We start from the raw sequence: 6,000 nt of genomic DNA on the forward strand, positions 1-6,000 counted from the left end.
TTCATTTTGATTGCCTCCAAATCTTCACTACATATCCTAAAATCACAAAAATAAATGTAAAATGAGGAAATATGATGAAATAAACATAAAATCCAATAAAACTAACAAAATCTAATTAAAATGAGGAAATATCATGAAATAAACTTAAAATTAAATAAAACTAACAATATTCTAACTAAAATGCATCTAAAAAACTAATAACTAGACACTAAATGTGTGTAAATTATGCACAAAACAAATTCCCCCAAATTTAACTTGCGTGTCCATGAGAAAATTAAGAAAATCATATTAGAACAAAGGGTTGTCACATGAAATAACAAAAACCGGACATCAAAAGTTATCAAGACAACCAAGTTATGAAAATCATTGAAAATTTTTCCTCAAAAGCTTAAAACACTCAAGCATCCAATCTCAACTTTGGAGGAAACTCAACCGCTCAAACCAATCAAGAAATACAAGTCATAACCATCATAACTGAGTTTGTTACACTTCAGATAGACATATGGATTGAGATAGAGATAACTTGAGTTGGTAAAGGAAATTGATTAGATTTGATTGGGAGATTGTAGAATAGATCATTCGTACTTACTAAGTATTTTGTACTCATTTACTTTTTTTGCATTTTATAAGTGACAAGATCAAAGGTGACAACGGAGAGGCGATAGATCAATGATGGAGTGGCGTGCAAGTGATGAACTTATAAGTGTAGATAGTCATGATTATAATTTATTATTTATTAGAAACTTGATTATTTTATAGTACATTGGTTATGAATTTTGATTATGATATTTATTTTGTTTGGGGATGATTTAAAAGATAATTGTTGCATTTTAAATAACATAGACTTTTGAGGTATTATTTAGATAGGTTTTAAATGTATGTATGTTACGATTAGAACTACTGATTTAATTCGGATTTACTAATCATGCATATTAAATTTTAGTAGCACTTTATCTCGAAGGATAGAATATTCGAGTGAGGTGTTACATAAATTTTTGAACTACCCTGGCAAGTATTAATCTCAATCTCTCTAATATTCCTCTAGCAAGAAAATAGTGTATACTATTCAAATCAATTAAAGCATACAAGGAAGAATTAAGAAAGAGTGAGATCGGTCACTACTACGGAATTGGCCTTTATTTGGCCTTAAGCAATTTATTAGACTCTTGTAGTGGCACCTCCCTTAGTTTGATCAACTAGAGGTAAGGGTTGCAATTTAGTTTCTAGCAAAGTGTTTAAATTGGCAACAATTGAAGCACACTTTGGTTAGACATTCCCGTTTCTGTTGTTTCTCACATTTTCAACAGGTGGGTGCATCATTTTTCTTCTACTTTGTGCTACCTTTCAAATTCTTCAAATCTTTTGATTGGAAGGACCAATTGCTCATATCAGAACTCTCAGGTTAGGATTGTTTAGGTTGGATCATAACACCTACTATTAGGGCTAGTATTGGGTCTCCTATTATCATTCTCATGAACGTATCAAACCTCAAGGTACGATTTAGAGCCTTGGTGTAATCTCTCGAAGGGTGATCTCCTATCATCACATATCTTGTGATGGTCAAATTCAAGCTAAGCATGAATTACTCCATTTGCCCCTAAGTCAAACTTACCAATCTTAGAACACATGGAGCCAGAGAATTAATCTGAATGGTATAGTCCCTTACTGATATTAACCTTTGCAAGAGATGAAGAAAATCCTAAGCTCTTGCAAAGGTCATGCCAACAACCTTATATTCAATATCGAACATCTCACAAAATTTTATCCAAGTCAAATCAAAGACATCTTTCAACTCTATGGTTATCCTCCACTAAACTCCAGTGTCCAATCGAAACAGGTAAGTGACATATCTAATCTTCTCAATGTCCATCATTGTGAATAAGGACATGACATTCTTTATAACCTCCATCCACTCCTTTACTATTGTAGGATCATTTATATTAGAGAACTTTTGTGGTTGGTATGGTTCCAACAATTCATAAATGGGATGCAATTGTATCTCTCCTGCAACTAGTGCCTTTCCTCTCAACTTGGATGGTCCCTTAGTCTCACAATGTCTTAGTGGTGCCTAAACTAAATCGCTATTGTTGTCATCTCTAGGAACATCTTGTCACTCCTTCAACATATCTCAAACAATGCTTTGGATGTCTTTAACACTCTGTGTGGGGGTTGTCCCTGAATTTTGTGTTGTTAATGGGTTATCCTCAAGAGGATTTCAAGAAACTCTTTGTTCCTTTGTCATTTTTAATCTGTCATAACCCATAATTTATAAATGTTATGATCAATCTAATTGCAAGAATTTAAAATCTCACTTACAATGACATACTAGTGTGAAAGTGTGACATGCAGGACTTATTCCTAGTACACATAATCTTATTCTAAATTCTTAGGTTGGTAAAATCTAGACTCTAATACCAATTGTAATGCCCCACCCCGAAAGTCATATTCTTGAGGGTAAAGTGCTATTAAAATCTTTCATGCATGCGAACTAACAATCTCAATATACCTAGCAACACTACAAGAATTTTTTTTTGATAAAATATATTTTGTTACCATAAGATTGGTTATTGTTAAATGTTGAATGTTTGTCAATATATTTACGGAACAATGTGATTATTTGGATTGTAATAAGTTGTGACATATGATCGTCATTACATGTTGTCATAATAGTATAATAGTGAAAAATATTGTTTGTTAAAATGATTTTGTTAATAGTTTTTTAGTGGGAGATTTTGGAACCAAAAAAAAATTTGATAATGTGATAAAATTTTTTTCACAATAAAGTTATAATGATCAATTCATTGATAACAATTGCAAACTTCTCACTATAATAATGTTAATTATGACAACAATTTCGGTAGTCACAACATGTTAGATATTGACTAAACTATTTAAGCGGAAACATATTGTAACAAGTAATTTGTCATATTAAGTCATGGGAACACAATTAAAATGATAAAATTAATGTTGCATAATAAGACATGTTTATATGAAAATGAAGAAAAATTTGACGTCAAAATAAAAATTAGTAATGTAACTAAACTTATAGTTAACATATAATTATTATGACCAATAAATTGATGACAGATGTAAACTTGTCACTATAATAATATTTATTGTGACAACAACTTTATGTTATACAATATATTAAACAATGGATGAATAATTTAAGTGGAAAAATATTGTGACAAGATGATTCATCATATTAAATTGTGTCAATAAGACATGTTTATCAAATTAAGTAATGAAATCAATATTATTACAATAAGACATGTTTATTTTTTGAGAGAAATTTTAGTGCCAAAAAAATGGTGATGTGACAAAATTTTTTGTCACTATGATGTTATTGTGACATATTAATTGATAACATTTATAAACTCATTACTATAATAATATTTATTGTGACAAAAACTTAAGGAGTCATGGTTTATTAAACAATTACTAAACCATTTAGGTGGAAACATAATGCTACACGATAATTCATTATACTAGCCATGCAAATATAGTTAAAATCATAAAATTAATGTCATTATGATAAGACATATTAATATGAAAAAAAAGGGAAATTTTGGTGCCAAAATAAAATGTATAACGTAACAAAGCTTATTATCAACGTATGATTATTATAACCAATAAATTAATAATAATTGTAAATTTGTCACTATAAAAATATTTATTGCGACAATAACTTTAAGTAGTCATGATATGTTGAATAATAGTTGAACTATTTAAGTGGTAACATGTTGTGATAAAATGTTCAAAATTATTCAAAAGTCTAATCAAACCAATATTCGAAACATAAACCAATTTGAAAATAGGGTAACAATAAAACCAATTTGGTTAGCAAGTTAAAATATTATGAAAACCAAAATTTTGATTCGGTTTTTGGTTTATTAGAACCTAAAAACTAGTTAATTAAACCAAATCAGACCGATTTTCAAATTATAAAAATGATAAAAAATTATTTTTATATTAAACATATAATAAATGACAACAATGAAATAAAAAAATGTAAAATGTAAAGTTTGTGGGTTAAAGGAAAAACATGTTTTTTCTCGACATGACATTAAATGATCCCAATTAATGTCTTGTGGTTTTCTCTATTTGCAAACATATAGGCTGAAACGTGTTTACATTTCAATTTTTATCTTTTTAAACAATCGTGAAAAGTGTTCATAATGTATCAAAACTATGTTTTTTAATAAAGTTTTAAAACATTGTATTGTAAAAATATCCTTGATAAAAAATTTAAAACAAAATTTTAATTTATTAAATAATGTAATTTGGTAAAATAATTTAATTTATTAAAAAAATTTAAAACAAATTTAGTGAAATAAGTTAATTTATTAAATATTTTCAAAACAAATTTTTATACAGGATGAAAATTTTGTTTTGGTTATATAATAAAATTGGTTCAGTTATTAATAAGTTTTTATATAGAATCAATTTGGTTTTAGTTCGAAATTTTTTTAGACCAACAATTTGGTTCAGCTCACAAATTCTTTGAATTGATTTGATTATCCCATTTTGAACACCCCAAATGGTAATGTGACAAAATTCTTTGCCACCATAAAATTATTGTGATGCATTGACTCATGGCGATTGTAAGCTTATCACTATAAAAATATTTATTTTAACAACAATATTAGGTATTAATGCTATGTTTAACCATAGATTAGCCATTTAGTTTTGTGAAGCAAGATTGTGTGTGTTAAATATGTGTAACACAGTCTTGCTTCATATAAGCAAATGTGTCAATTATTTGTCATAACATAGCAATATTTAAATGACATATATGCATTTTGTCACTATATATGTATTATGACAGAGATTAGATTTATTGTGACAAAAATTATTATCACAAAAAACAAAATTTCTTGTAACGCAACTATGTGATATCAACATGCATTGCTCAAATAATCTGAACAAACCAAATGCCTTTATTACTTAAAATAAAAACAATATCTTATAAGTATTATGAATCTTAAATTAGTAACAGAGTGTACTAAAATAAAGTCAAATAATTAAGTCTTATTAAAATTATAAATCAAATTCATCAGAGGCAATCTCTAGGCCTAAAAGTGTTGGGATTGGTGTCCTTGAACCAATCTTTATGGTAATACAAATTTATTAATAAATGTTATATTTGTAACTTTCTATGACTATCTTTGTCTATTATAGCATATTAATATATGTTTAAACAAATGCCCTAAAGATAGTTAAATAGTGATGAGAAGATCAATGCATGACACATGATCATGAAAACCCTATGTGTACATTAGGTAATGTTCTTAAAATGTTCGTAACTTTGACATTACTATGACCAAGAGCACAAGTAATAATGATAGAGTTATCATAATGTTAAACGACCTCATCAAAAGATGATAATAGTTCTCAGGTGTTAAAGTTATTTGTTGACGGTTTGATGCGACACATGAATGCACAATGTAGAAGTGTTCATTAGACCGACCCACTAAGAGGATTCCATATGAATGGTTGTTTCAATATCCATGAAATATATCCTCTTAGTGAATAGAAGTACATGTGATCTTTAGACTTGACATCACTAGATTATCTTGTACAAAAATCGATATGATTTGATACTAACCTAACATAGTCTAGTTAATGGACTACCATAAAGGTGGTAATTATTATATTGTGATCTATATGAAAGCTATAGTAAATGACTAATTAAATTTGTAGCCATAGTGGGATTGAGGTGATGCTTAACCTGATATTATTTGGTTATTGACAAAAGTCAATCTATGTAAATTGAGGAGCCCCAAGGGAGACACTTAACTTATACCTTAACCTCAAAGAGATATTGCATGACGAAATGATCGAATTATACAAATAACTGTATCATTAACAAGTTAAAAAGTCACATGTTGACCTTCTACTAATTGGGTGGTCATGATATACTGTTAAAAGCTAATCTTAATCTGTGTAGGATAAATATCGAGTCAAAAGTTCGACACAAATCTAAACACTATCGACATA

Source organism: Mangifera indica, chromosome 19 (assembly GCF_011075055.1).
Source record: "Mangifera indica cultivar Alphonso chromosome 19, CATAS_Mindica_2.1, whole genome shotgun sequence".
Taxonomy (NCBI): domain Eukaryota; kingdom Viridiplantae; phylum Streptophyta; class Magnoliopsida; order Sapindales; family Anacardiaceae; genus Mangifera; species Mangifera indica.